At 36.5% G+C, this 16,430-nt stretch overlaps 1 long non-coding RNA gene across 1 annotated transcript in view; it reads right to left on the reverse strand.

Moving 5' to 3' along the window:
- The window catches only part of LOC135196255 (uncharacterized), a 111,931-nt gene that overhangs the window by 17,655 nt on the left and 77,846 nt on the right, over window positions 1-16,430 (reverse strand). Inside the window, exon 2 of the long non-coding RNA XR_010310352.1 lies at window positions 1,321-1,437. This is a non-coding gene — a long non-coding RNA (uncharacterized LOC135196255). The remainder of the gene's footprint in view (window positions 1-1,320; window positions 1,438-16,430) is intronic.

Below are 16,430 nucleotides of genomic sequence, written 5' to 3' on the forward strand. Positions count from 1 at the left end.
ATAATTTGCCTCCTCTTGGAAGATATACTGCGGACGCCCATGAGAGAGAGAGAGAGAGAGAGAGAGAGAGGGTAGGTATATGTGTGCGGGTTTACTTAAGCATCTATGCGTATGTGTCTTTTAACCTATAAAGCGGATGGCCTTCGTATCTAATTTCATTTTCCTGTCATTCAACCATACTTTACACATTCTAAGCAGGCAGATAAGCACCTAGAGAGTATTTCCAGTTTCTGATGCACACATTCTTGTTGCACTTCCACTTAAACGCTCCTCTTATATATATATTATATATATATATATATATATATATATATATATATATATATATATATATATATATATATATATATTATATATATATATATATATATATATATACCTATAGTATGCAGCTTCTAGATCCCTAAAGCGTCTTTCTTAGCAATGAACTACACCAACCCATTCTCCAACTAATTATCAAAAATCTCACATTCAGCTCTCTCTTATTGCATAGTCCAGGGACTTTTGGACTCCGAGACCTACTCTAAAGACTGAAACTCTTTTACGATCTACCATACTACACAATCACATATTATTACGTGTGGAAAACATTTCATATAGCACCGTAGTACGATAAAACATGAGAGCAATTGCCTCAGATGTATATATATATAATATATATATATATATATATATATATATATATATATATATATATTTATATATATGCTCATGTTTTTGTTTGTATATATAGAATTGTGGGGGAACAGCGATCGACTGCTTGGCCACCTCTGGCATAGTCCATTCAGGCTTTGCCAACAGGTTCTGCAACTTCTCTCCGCTATCACCGCGTAGCCGCTCTCCCTCAGACATCCAGTATTTCTCCTCTTCTCTCATCTCTCCTCATATATGCAAACTTGCTTCAACAGCCTCTGCTCTTTCACTCATTTATCTCATCCCTGCATCCACATAGAAAAAATAGATTCAGACGTGGGTATAGTAGATGAAATATAAGATAGAATATAGGCCAAAGGCGAAACGTAGGGACCTATGAGGTCATTCGGCGCTGAAAGGAAAATTGAGAGGTAAGAGGTTTGAAAGGTGCAACAGGAGGAAACCCTCGCAGTTGCACTGCGAATCAATTGTTAGGAGAGGGTGGAAAGTTAGATGGAAGAAAGGATATGAACGGAGGTACAGTAAAAGGAATGAAAGGGGCTGCAGCTAGAGGCCGAAGGGACGCTGCAAAGAACCTGAAGGAACGCCTACACTGCACCGCGTGAGGTGCACTGACGGCACTACACCCTCCTACGGATGACAGATAAAAACACAGAGGTCACCTACCTTATTTTTTATCCTTCTCTTTGGGAGTTGCTTCTTTTGCCTTGTCGTCCTTCTGCTCCTTCGTCTGCGTCTTAATCCGGTCTTGACTTGGCTTCTTATCCGGCATGCAGCCCTTAGCTGTTGGAGGAGAGAAGAGCAGAGCGTGAGAGAAGGATACAAGGAGGGAAAATCATTAAAACTCTCACCTGAAGAGTCCTCCGCAAAACTAGAATGTCGAGAAAATACGCCATGAAATATATAATAAATGAAAAGGTTGCCTGAGATTCACGTATGAGCGCTTGCTCATGAAGGACGTCTGGAGTACTCTTGCACCTTTTGTGATGAAATCGGTCACATGCAATTGCAAGAATATTTGTGAGGCAATTTGTTCCATAACATATTTGTACTTTAAGGAGTAAACCCACATTTTTAGTGCGTCTTCTGAAACTATATTATTATTATTATTATTATTATTATTATTATTATTATTATTATTATTATTATTATTATTATTATTATTATTATTATTATTATTATTATTATTATTATTATAAAAATACTCATAGTAGGACGAGTCTACAAATGGGGAAACAAATCTACAGTTATGCAAACGTACATATAACTAAATTAAAAACTTTAAGGATAGCTTTCGGGAATCTGCTCGGTTTCCTTTTCCAGATTCTACATTATTATTATTATACAGAAGATTCTGCGAAACACCTACAATATTAATAACTTGACTTGTAACCAGGACAGATTTTCCGGACGAGAACAACTAAAATAGAAGACAGAATAAACATCCCTTAGAGCATCAACCCTACCAACAAATATTTATTCTTTGGTGACGGAATCGAGATGGCTAAAATAAACAGCAAGACAAAAGAAAAAACCATAATGACAAAATGAGGGGACATCAGGGCTTCCATGAATATATTATTTCTCTCTTGATTTTATCAGTTAATCACATTTTGTTTTTATGCTCTCTCCTGTTATCGAAGGTTTCATTTGTTTGTGCAAAAGTTGACGTCATTTCTTTCCGTTTTCTCTCTCCAGTCCATTTTTCAGATAAGCTCGGGGGATTTATTTTCAAGTAAGAGAATGAGTTGGTTATTAAAATCTTCCCTGCAAACTGCACACACACACACACACACACACACACACACACATATAATCATGAATGTGTGTGTGTGTATGTGAGTGTATATATATATATAGTATATATATATATATATATACATTCTATATATATATATATGTATTATGTATAAATGCATGAATGCATGTACATATGCATACATATCTGTGTATGTGTGTTTATACGTATAGGTTGGAAGTTAAGTCTGATAAGCAGTTAATCTCCTCTTAAATTATTCCCTACTGAAGACTGGTCATGAATTCTGCTCGAGATAAACGATTGCCCATTCTATATGATTTTCTTTAAGCAAGAGTATGTGCGTAGTTGTTACTTTATTGACAAATGAGTATACAAAAAAACACTAACATTTATTAAGCTCATTGAGAAATTTGCATATGTTTACTATAGCCTAGTATCTTTGGCGTACACTCACACTCTCATGCCTTGATCGTAGATTTATCTCGTGTTAAATATATTGTACTGACTTTTACCTTAGTTGTTTGTTTGTATGGTGTTTTTACGTTGCATGGAACCAGTGGTTATTCAGCAACGGGACCAACGGCTTTACGTGACTTCCGAAACGCGTCGAGAGTGAACTTCTATCACCAGAAATACACATCTCTCACTCCTCAATGGAATGGCCGAGAATAGAACCCGCGACCACCGAGGTGGGACGCTAATACCATACCAACCACGCCGCTGAGGCGCTTTACCTTATTTGAGCATAATATGCCCGTTCAACAATCTATGATTGTGCGTCTTTTTGTACTTTTATACAGATGTATCCTTCACTTCAGTTTCAGGACAGTTTTCGAAAGCTTGCGTACCTTGTAAAAGAACTGCGAATTAAATTGAATATAAAACGAAAGGAAATGGGGAAGAAAATTGAAAATGATTAATAAGAACCAAGGAACTAAACAGGAAAATACTGAAAACAAAATAATGTAATGCTTTGCAATCACATTAACAATTGAGAAACAGATTAGGAAAGTAAGCTAGAAAATCACAGTGCTTACAGGCATTGGGAAATTGCTTGAACGAGCCAGCCGCTGATTACAGTCATATATATATATATATATTTATGTGTGTGTGTGTGTGTGTGTGTGTGTGTGTGTGAATTTTTATCACATCACCGTGATTCATATAAAAGCATTAGGCTACAAATGTCCTTTGATATCCAATTCGCTCTACATATTATATAGTATGCATATATACAATATGCTGATATCGATACCAAGTACAAAACCTGAATTCGGCAAGGTATAAGAACAGCAGAATCGGTAACAACTTATACCTCTATTGATGGTTCGGTGGTAAAGGTCATTGCACACCATTGTTTTTAAGCCGAGCAGCGGTTCGAATCCCACAAGTAACGAAGCACTTATCAATTATAATTATCCTTTGGTGTAATTTGTTCCCGAGGTATAGTGGACTGAATATTAAACAATATTTGTGGCTTAATAGTTTTGGATGTAAAAAATGTTAATGTCATTGCATGTGGTTATATATATATATATATATATATATATATATATATATATATATATATATATATATATATATATATATATATATATATATATATATATATATATATATATATATATATATATATATATATATGTGTGTATATATATATATAGTATAATTATATATATTTATATATATATGTGTGTGTGTGTGTATGTGTGTGCATGAGCGCGCGTTTTCCCTTAAAAAATTTAGTAATTTATTAGGGAAAAAGTTAAATTACATACTAGATTACTAGTTAATCTTAATAACTATGAAGTCCACATTTCAATGTTTTCTTTTAATTAATGATAGAAAAAAGCTGGACGAACTGAATAACACCTTGTTTAATGATATCCATTTGTTTGAAGCCGGAGTCACGATAACGTAGTTTCATTTTTTGAAGCCTTAATGCCATTGCTAATTTAGATTTTCCACCAGTATAACAAGACATGTCCCGTTAAACTATTGTAGTCAAAGGATACTATCTTTGACTGATGAAAGTAAAAATTAATTGTCTCTAATCCAGAATCCAGTTTTTCTAGTCCATTGTGCCTGCAAATGATATACCGATCTATTCATTTATTCTGTCAGGTAACACATAGGGGCCTCCTCTACGCCTTCTTGTGTGCATTTGTCAGCATATGCCTACCATGCCACGTCCGTGGGCTGCCCAAAAGATCGATAAGTCTAGACAGTTTAACATACAGCCAAAATGGAAGGCGCCGCTGACAATTCGCACGTAACTAGATCCTGAGGGAGCTCGGGATTTTGCCACTGACCGATCAGTGAATTGTATTTTACATACACACACACATATATATGTGTGAATGTATATATATATATATATATATATTATATATATATATATATATATATATATATATATATATGAATAATTATCACATCACTGTTATTCATATAAATCATTCGAGCTACAAATGTCTTTTAATATCTAATTCGCTCTACCTCTGAATTGATATATTTTCATATATCTAAACCGAAGAGGAATTTTTTAGTTGATAATAATTTCGTCCTCTTGTGGGATCGAACCACCGTCCAGCGGACAGAGACGAAATCAAGACGACAGTGACGTTATCGATAACGTCACTGTCGTCTTGAGGTTCGATCCCACGAGAGGACGAAATTATTAACAACTAAAAAATTCCCCTTCGGTTTACACATATGAAAATATATCAATTTCGAGGTAAAGCGAAATAGATATTAAAGGACATTTGTGGCTCGAATAAAATATATACATATATTTATTATATATATATATATATATATATATATATATATATATATATATATATATATACGTGTGTGTGAGTTCATTGCCTCAGTCATACTTTTACTGAATCGTGGCTGAACCTTTAAGTTGGAAACTTCTACAGCACTAGCTGTGACATGTACCCATACAAATGGATCATTCAGCAGCTCCTCAAACTGCATGGTACACACTGTACCTGTTACCTCTACTTTGTACGCACTCTCATGTTTCCTAAAGATTTAAATCTTTTTTATATACTTACTTCAACAGTCTATTTGACATTTTCTTGGTTTCTCTCTCCTCTCTCCTTCTGACATACTACCATATTACCACCGGCCATTCGTCCTCCACTCTCTCCACCAGCAGTTGTCAACAGCAACAGTGTGGAAGAGTTTATAATAAAGCTAGACAAAATCATTAGAACACTGTGAATGAACAGTAAAACCTGCTCCTAGATATTAGTGAGCACACGATGTCTCCACGGATGGACTAACAAGTCTTTGAGACACCCTAATCCCTGTAACTCCTTGTAACATGACCGAACTAGCACAACATTTTGAACCATCCTCCCAATCGCACTAACATTGTCACCAATTCTACACATTTTTACATTTCTTGCCCAATCAAGTCCTCTTGCACAATACATACCATCTAGCAACTCAACACATTCAAGGTTAGAATGTACTTATACATTCTAACCTTGCCTTCAATAAAAAAAAAAAAAACAATATGAGGCATCCTTTCCACCACAACATCGAAACATATACAAAATATATTCCTATGTATTACCATGGAACGGTGGCAATCCCTTAGAAAAACGAGTGTGAATGGGTAGATTCTTGTTGAAGTCGTATGATTAAATAATTTAAAAGAAGGTTTTCAATTCTCCTGGGTGATTGGCGATGTCTCCCATGGGGCTTTTGACTCAGTGAGTGGTGGCAATGGTGTTATGCTCTCTCCAAGGTAAGGTGAAGGTTGGCCGAGGGTTGGATACTCGATATCCTCGCTCAGGCAGCCGGGAAGGGAAGAAAAGAAGATGAGTGATATGGAAATGATGAGAAGAGGGAGATTGGATGAAAAATGTACAAGGAATATAATTCTGAGTGAAAAGAAGACGGACGAAGTAAGTTCAGGTAAGGGGGAAGAACGAGACGAATACAGATAGTGACAAAGAATAAAGAATTGAAGGAAGAGGAAAATACAGAAAATAATAATAGGCGGAGCAATAAGTGAATGACTTTTGCGTGTAAAAGAAAAAGACGGAAGGGAAGGAGAAATGATCAAAGAGGGTGATGAAAAGATGGAGAGAAGAATGAGAGAACGAAAGGAAATATGCAAGAAGCCAAGAAGCGAAGAAAATTTGCTTTACGCGTTGTTCCCTGGAGTTTGGGAGAAAATGATGAGCACCGTATGCGAAAACAGGTCTCTTCTACGTAATATAACATATTATGGACAACTAGAACGAAGGATATCTGCAATAGCAACAACTAGACAAAGAAATTATCTGCAGAGAGAAAGGAAAGAAAGGATAACAAGTAATGATTGTGAACATGAAGAATGACATTGAGGTTAATGATGTGAAGAAGGGAAGGGACAAGGAGTCCTAGATAGCTGAAAGGGATAGAGAAGGAGAGAGAGGAGAGAGAGGACGGATAGGATAACGTGCTATAATGGACCGCCCGGGAAGAGGCACTGAACTGTTCTCAGTTTCAGGTCGACAAAAACAACAGACTGAGAGAAGGAAAGTAGTTCACCCATTTGCTACAGAAAAGCAGCCGACTGAAATTTATAAATTTACACCATACATTATATATACTAAATAAAATCATAACATGAGTAATCAAAGTTCCCATTAGCAATATCTCATTTTGATATGGTGATAATCCTACGCATACATGCACACACACACACACACACACACACATATATATATATATATATATATATATATATATATATATATATATATATATATATATATATATATATATACAACAGTATAATATGAAGATAGAAGGCCCATAAAACACTATTTCAAAATAGTGTTTATTTGCCTTTTATCTTTATATATATATTATATATATATATATATATATATATATATATATATATATATATATATATTAGTGTGTGTTGTGTGCCACAAAAAACTGAAAAGCACACACCAATTTCATTGCATTCAGAAGATTAGAAATTCGGTATTGAAGGTATATACAGCAAGGAACTTTCAGACTGCCCAAAAACTAGTCATGAACTGTCAGACAAAACAAAAGAGTCTATAAATGACCAGTTTCCGAGAGCTAATGACCATCCATGTATAGTAAGCAACAGCTGCTGGCCTGCATGTTCAGTCGGGTGCAACGCACAAATTGCATTTCACACCTTAATTCATTCGCCGTTCAATACAGCATTCTGCGACCTACAGGAGTGTCGAACCATGGCCATGGTCGAACTCCATTCGAACACAAACGGTCTCCTCTCGGTTGGTGAGGTCTTGGTGTAAACAAGAGGGAAAGGGCGCCCCAGGGAAACTGGTAATGAATTCTATGACAAATTAATGATAATTGATGAAACAAGTTTTCAAATGTTGAACGTCTAATGATTCTTCAGCCAGTGCTAGGATTCATTAAGCCTTCGAACAACCTTCTTTTCGGGCTCCTTTTTGGCATATCTGTGCAAAAAGACGCTGATGAATCTACGGTTGTTGGTGTCATCAAGTTAAATTAATAGCTGCAATTATCCAGTAATCGTCTTATTGTACACAAAATGGACAATCATTTCTTACACGACAGTCGTGACTAAACGAAAAAGAAGAGATACGCATTAATTCCTCATTAACGACGCGAGACCTGCCATTTCCTCACTAATGAGGGAACCGTTTTGCTTCCTGGCTTCTCGGAAAAGAACTGACAAATGAGATTTGGCAAAAGAATGAATGACCTCTTCTTGATAGACGTTGCAATCATTAATTACGCTAACATTTTTCTAGTTTAGAAGTTCAAGCAAATACTACACTTTTCCTTAAGTTTATGAAGACTTTTTGCCGAAAAAAACAGAAAGATAAGAGATGCAAAATTACGATTCTGATTTTATTGAGAAAATGGGACCTATCACTCTATTTTTCGGGTAGAGTAAGGCTCTCAAGCAGTTGATGTTTAAGTCGTCAATGGTCGTATTATCATGAACTGAATTGAACATAAAACTAAGGCCAAAAGCCAAGCACTGGGACCAATGAGGTCATTCATAGGAAATTGTCAGTAAAATGTACGAAAGGTGTAACGGGAAGAAAACCTCGCTGTTTCACTTTGGATCAATTGTTAGGAGAGTTGGAAAGAAAGATGGAGGAAAGAGAATATGAAAAGAGGTACAGTAATAGGAACGAAAGGGGTTACAGGTAGGGGGCCGAAGGCAGGATCCAAAGAGCCTTAACTGATGCCCACAGTGCACCGCATGACGGCGCTACGCCCCCCCCCCCCCCCCCATACGGTGGTCGCTATATCATGATTTATGCCGTAGGTAACTGTTCTTTCTCTCTCTCTACATCCTCTGTCACGGCTATCAGACTTTAAAACAACTGTGGCCGTGAGTATTCGAAGCAGTTAATATTTGGTAATATAACTATTAACGAGCTTGTTGGATGCGCTACGCGCACTGGAACCCGGAGCTGCTGTCTCTGCTACCCTCCCGATCTCCTTCCTACTTCGCCCCCACCTGGGGCGGACAAATAGGTTTGCAGTATGAGGGTTTATGCCTCCCCTACCCCTTCATACCCAGCCCCACCCGGGCGGACAAACTGGTCATGTCATTCCTACTGTCACCCAGAGAAGGACACACAAGATCCATTTGGACTTTTTTATTATAGATGCGTTTAAGACATTATTTAAGTCAGCTTTAGGAAGATATCAGTCAGCACTGGACTATCAGGATCTATCTGCCAAATAAAATCAAGTGTATCTCAACTGTGCGACTTCATATATTTGGGAATGTATCGTTGTTAAGAGGAATTTCTCAAGCTTTCATTATATGTAACAAACACATCGTAGGAGAGAGTAATTTTAACGTAACTTGGTGGAATTCAACTTAGCCGGTCGGGTTTGTCGATGGACCTGGAATCCAGACATCAAGTCTCGAAAGTATTCCACTTGGAATTAACCTAACGCTCGAATGTCCCACAATCTACAGCCCGGGAATCGAATTCAGACCGAGACAATCAAGAGCCGATCTTGAGGCTGGTTTCACTTGACACGATTTCCAAATTATTTTGCATCTGCCTCACAAGGCTACAAATGAGCATTCTTTAGAAACTTCAGTTTCCATTTGTTTTGTTGTTGGCATGTTCCTACTCATGTTTAAAGGAAAATCTATAACACTTTATCGCCAACAACGATAGAATACAAAAAGTAACTCCTTTGTATATCAGAGGCTTTCTTAAACAGCAACTCTCGGTCTCTAATTTAGCAGGCTTTTGTAAATTTCATTCGCAGCGAGTCATTATCCCGCTTAGTCAGTAATTGCCTTCATGAAAAAATCCATTAGGAAAATTCTGGCTTCCATTATTTCCGAATCTTGGAAAACTGTCAGTCGACCTGAACAGAAAACTCGCTTCTCCATCTTTGCAGCGCAGCCGAACTCTCAGTGAAATTCATATGCCGCCTTTAGGGTTCTTATTTTTGCTTTTTTGTCATCTGAAGGCCAACTTTCCTACATTAAGATGCGACGTGGGCTTCCTCACTGTGAAGAGGAGAAATTTTTCCTCACATCATGACACTAATGCACTCGGGAGTGCTATTCTCTCCTCCGCTCAGCGGGGACCTCATCTTCCAGCCCTACGACCCCTCCGACTCTGCCATTCATTAGTACATAATACCCTGGACGGCTTTCCCTCTTTTTCTCGAACTCTCATCAAGATGTGTATTTGCATGGCTAATATGTGTTTGCGCGTGTTCACGGAGGAGGACGTTAAACAAAGTGGTCTACTTACGGTAATAGTTCTCGGCCAATGGGTTCCTCAGGTATGTACTATATATATATATATATATATATATATATATATATATATATATATATATATATATATATATATATATATATATAAAATTCTTATTCGTATACCTGTTTGTATTTTTAGTCATGTTTTTACCCACACACACACACACACACACACACACACACACACATACATACACACACACACACACACACACACATATATATATATATATATATATATATAATATATATATGTATATATATATGTGTGTGTGTGTGTATGTCTATATGTAAAGACATGACGTAAAAATCCAAGCAGGTTTAGGAATGAAAAGTGGCAAGACAGGGAAATATAATAATAAACCATACACGTTGAAGGGACAAAGATAAAGAAAAAGAGCAGTTGAAAGAGAAGACAACACAAACAAATGGCAATATTGTCGCCGTCGAGCCTTTGCTTGCATGCACATAAGCACACAGTAATATAAAGAATCTTCGGCCTTAACTTGCCCTCACAGATCGTATCGGCTTTCATCACGCTCGTCATGCAAACTTCCGCTAAACTTTCTCAATTATCATTAAAGACGATGAACTGGGAGGTAACGAGTAATCTACGAGTTTTACATTCTTGCTGCATAACAGGCAAATGAACGAAACAACAACCTCTTTTCTCTCACGGAAACTCCGTTGATGATGCTGTTTGGGCTACGCCAGGAGAGAGAAACTTCGCTCATTATATTGCACGTTGGGTTAGATGCTTCATGTCATTTCTTGGGATTCAGTGCGGATTCTGGCAAATGCATGAACAGAGTGGAGGGTAAATCAACTATCATGAAGCCTTAAAAACACAGAAATATTGCCATTCGTGAGACCAATTCCTACATATTAAGCTACTTTGGATCCTTCATTATATTACAGCCAACAGGATTATAGAATGGACTGGAATACAAAGTTTAGGCCAAAGGCCAAGCACTGAGACCTATGAAGTCATTCAGAGTTGGAAAGGAAATTGAGAATAGGTAGGTTTGAAAGGTGTAACAGGAGGAAAAACTCTCAGTTGCACTATGATATTAATGTAAGGAGGAAAAATAATATGAATGGAGGTACGGTACAAGGAATGAAAAAAGTTGCAGCTTGAGGCCGAAGGGACGCTGCAAAGCACCTTTAGTAATCCCTACAGTGTACCCCGTGAGGTGCACCGATGGCACTTCCGGTTACGGGGAACAGGATCATAGAAGGACGGTTTATTGAAACATTTTAAATGAAAATAAAACTCCTGGAATGTCACAAGATACGAAATAGAAATTCTTCGCGTGAAAGTAGAACGTGAAAGCCGTACTGTTAAGGGCGGCGTCGTTCCCGAAATGGTGATGACAAAATTTGAGGCGTTAGAGGACTGGACGGCACCTAAACCCTTTATTCCTCATCTATTTAGGTCAATGGCCTCCTAAACCCTGGCAGTGCTGGCTAAATGAGGTTAATTTCTCTTCTCTTCTGGGCGGTCAGTTAAGGCGCTCTCCGAAGGAAGGTTTCTTCAGAAACACTTGGGTACTCAGAGTTCTCATGGCAAGTTGTTTGTCGGGATGTGTTGTGAACTACGGTTAAAGAAATGTTTCATGAAGCCAACTTTTGTTTTTGCCTATTTATATCTATATAATCTAAAGATAGAATTATACTAAATATCAGATATAAAAATAGCAAAGATATTCAAGCCTAAAGAACAAGCGAGAACTAGACGGCGCATTAAATTAAAGCAATATATCACAACTTCAAAACTCATAAATCATTTTAACGAGTTAATCCTGTGTATCCTTTCCCTTATAATGTTCAAAACCTTTCCTACTTTACTTTAGACTTATTTTGAATTTGCCCAGTGTAACCATGATTGGTATCAATCATGACCAAATAGTACCACAATGTTCCTGCTGTTTCATTCTTAAATCGACTTCCCCGCCAGTCACTGATGCAAAACAGATTTTCACATTAAAGGTATTGAAAAGCTTCTGTAGTCCTTAAAAGATTCACGTTAAAAGCCAAAAAAAGGCAAAGTTCCACAGTTGGAATACCGTCTTTACTCAATGGTAATTAATAAGTGTCAAATAATCTACAAATTTCATCTTTAAAAAAATCTGAATTAAAAATAAGAGAATTATTTAAAAACATAAATACAAAAACTCGATGCATTATCGTGATAGCGTTATTGGAATAACAATGAATATAACAACGTAAGTATACTGCGTGGTGGTTGATTTCCCATTTAACACATCTTGTGGTCCCTATTCTGTGGACGTTAACGTCCAAAAGCTAAATGAAGAGACCAAGACTGTTCAAGTTAGAAATTACATAAATAGATTCAAAGCTAGAAACCAAATTCAAAATATGTCGCCTGGAATTCCGGGGCTCGGGAGAGATACCTAGTGAAAAAAAAATCGAGTCTTGATGAAAAACATTATCCCTGAGCTGAAAGTAATGACAGAGTCTATACATATTATACTCTATACAATTAAGTTATTTCCAGCAATATCTATAGATTTTTACCATCAATTCCAGGAAGGGTATGAGCTTTTTAACTTCCAGAGTTTGCGAAATAAAAGGTTCTCTAAACAAAGCCAATATTACTTATCAAGTTATGATATCTTAATATACCTAACCCGTTAATATTGCGGTCAGGTGCTGCAGGATTTAACGGATTGGTGGAGAACCACTACGCCCGAGTAACCATCAGGTACCTATTTCGATTTTTGTTTCGATACGGGTCTCATTTACTCTAAAAGATCAAAAGATCGAAATTGGTTGCAAAATTGAACTGAATTGAATCTAGAATTTAGGCTAACGGCCAAGCACTGGGACCTATGAGGCCATTCAGCGCTGAAACGGAAATTGACAATAAAAGGTTTGTAAGGAAGAAAACCTCAAAGCAGTTGCACTATGAATCAATTGTTAGGAGAATTTGGAAAGTCAGATGGAATAAAGAGAATATGAAAGGAGGTACAGTAAAAGGAACGAAAGTGGTTGCAGCCTAGGGGCCGAAGGCACGCTGCAAAGAACAAAGAACCTGAAGTAATGCTTACAGTGCACCACATGAGGTGACCTGACGGAACTACTCCCCTACGGGGGATGTTGCTTGCAGTGTGCGTGTGTTTGTAGGTGGGAGAAAATAATGAGCTTATTTTCTCTGCAATGACTCAAATGCTCCCGAGGACCATAAACAAAATAAAATGGAATTAAACAAAATAATGCCTCCTTTTCTGAAAGTCTGGCAGTGCTAATGAAAAGCTTCGCAATCGATTTAACAACAAAGAACAAATAACGAGTTCTCTCCCATTTTCTTTAGCTGCTTTCATATATGTATACGTACATTATAATATATATATATATATATATATATATATATATATATATATATATATATATATATATATGATATATATATATATATATATATATATATATATACAATTATAAATATATATATAATAAAAAAAAATTAATTTACTATATAATATATATATATATTATATATATATATATATATATAGGAGAGAGAGAGAGATAGATAGATAAAATATACGTATACATACATATATGCAGACATACATACAAAATATATATTGATACATGATATGGGCGGTATACATATATACAGATTATTATATATATATATATATATAATATTATATATATTATATATATATATATATATATATATATATATAATATAAAGGTGATGCCACGGAGGAAAATTGAAAGGCGAGAAAACCAAGAACTTTGGCTTTCTCGCCTTTCAATTTTCCTCCGTGGCATCACCTTTATTTATACATAGCATCACGTTTTATATACTTCGTGATCAAGTTATTCATATATAATATATATATATATATATATATATATATATATATATATATATTAGTATGTTCCATTCTCTCTCTCTCTCTCTCTTAATTGATGGCTTTTCCACTCCACTTTAGTCGCTGGTCCTGTCCACAACGAGTCCCAGAGGTGATTAGACAGGCTATTTCTTGGGAAAATTTACCGATAATGGCGGAACATTCTTCGACCGGTCCATTTTCTGAAAGAAATTGCAAATTATGGAGACATGACATATAAGGACCTTGTCTTTGCCATACTGAGTGAATGCTACTTGATATTCAGTCACTTCGTATCTAGTTTATGTTGGTACTGAGGGACCACCGCGTTTGCCTCTCAGTGCATCACGTTTCTTGGGCTCAAGTTCCCAGGAACAATAATGTGTACTTTGTTTTAAGTGGCATTCCTTCATTTATAATTACAGTTCTTTAAAGAATATAATACAAACCATTAATATTTTTGAAGAATAACCGCTAATGCTCGCTAAAGAAATGATAAATAAATGAAATGAGACTAGTACTTTTTAATGGTTTCTCACAATTGCACAGGAAAGGACTTTCAATTCCTATCTGGAAATGCTAGTTTCATACGTTATAGAACTAACAGATGAATGAAAAGGAATAAGTTTCTTTATAATGCTGTTCTCACAACTGCGCAGGAAAGGCTTTGAGAAGATTAGTTACATCAGTCATTTCCAAATGAACGGTAGCTGAATGTGACAGTTGATACAAAGACAGGTAATGGGAGTACTTAAGTCATCTGTGAAACTCATCGTCGTAAAAGGAAGTCAGGCGAGAGCGAAAACTTCTGCAATCTAATCAATTGCTGCCAATAATAACCGACGTATAACTTCTTAGGTAATCTCGCCAACAAACAGACAAACAAACAAAAGACAAAAAACAAGCGAATCGAACTAAACGCGTAACCTCTCCGCGGAGGAGGAACTTGAGGGTTGCCTCAGGACCCTCTTGCTTTGCTTTCCAATGAAAAGTTTGAAAGCAAAAAATAAATTGAGGGGGGAAGGAAAATGAATTAAACTAACCACGAAAATAGCGATAGCGATACCTCTCAACAGAGGGAAAATAATAGGAAACAGGGAAATGAAACGAGATTATAAAATCAAAGCATTGTGAAACTAACAAAAACAATGGAAAGAGCATTAAATTTGCTGCTTTTTATTTTTTCAAACCAAAGGTCTCATTTCTATTTACTTCGCCTGGCCACAGAGGTCAAACACGGGCCGTGTTGATCCCTCTCAAGTGGATAATTAGAATAGTGATTCTCGTCTCCTCTCACAAAAGATGATTCATAGGTCTCTTTTATCTGAATGAGGCCTTTCATATTCCGACCCCTGCTCCATCTCTTTTTCTCTCCTTTGGATCTTTCATTTACGGTTCCCTAAATGTAGTATGTCTGCCGAAACAGATTTAGATGAAATTAAACTCTCTATCTCTCGCAAAAGTGCACTTTATCTTCTATATCAATGTTTTCTTCCTCCTTGTATGGCTTCAAGAACAACCAGTATTAACATAGCACGTTTCCTACATCCTTTCTCTCTCTTCCAGAATGACTCTTTTCGTGGCTATGGTTCCCCATATCATCTTATCTACTCGATAAATAGCAGGTTATGTAACTGATTAGAAGTGCCCATTCTACTCATTCCAAGCAAAGTCAGAAAACTCTGGAAGACAATTTTCTTCTATAATTCTGCCTATTGTGATTAATACATTAATACCTTTCACTATACCTTATTTCGCTCATCTTATTTCAGTGTCTAGTGTCATTATCAAATTAGAAAGTAAAAATAGAGATAGCTTAAAAGCAACATTTTGTGACATTTCATAATGGAAAATACAACTTGATTTGATTGCCTAATCATCTCGTTAAGGAACAATTTCAAGTTTCAATAACAATAACAAGGGAGAGGACCTTTTTTATAGCCATTCTTAGGAACTGAATTATGTCTTCCAGGTTATAAACAGAAAGAGAGAGAGAGAGAGAGAGAGAGAGAGAGAGAGAGAGAGATCAAAGTTAGGACAAGAGTTGGACGAAGTAGATTCTCATCGAGGGGCCATCGAATCTACAAGAAAAACTCCATCCTTTTCCTCTTCTTAATGGCCATTCTTATGAAGTGCTGCAGGAAATGTCCGAAGGAAATGGCAGGAAGTTAGTAGAAGAAGAAGAAGAAGAAGAAGAGGAGGAGGAGGAGGAGAAGTAGGAGTACTCGAGGAGACTTTAAAAAGTGAGAGATCACAGTTAATGATGGAGGAAACGTGAGAGTTCTCGTTCCCAATCTTTAAGTGAATTTTGAATCCATGTGGCGGTAAGGAAAAGAGAGAGAGAGAGAAGAGAGGAGAA

Source organism: Macrobrachium nipponense, chromosome 17, assembly GCF_015104395.2.
Source record: "Macrobrachium nipponense isolate FS-2020 chromosome 17, ASM1510439v2, whole genome shotgun sequence".
NCBI classification, from domain to species: domain Eukaryota; kingdom Metazoa; phylum Arthropoda; class Malacostraca; order Decapoda; family Palaemonidae; genus Macrobrachium; species Macrobrachium nipponense.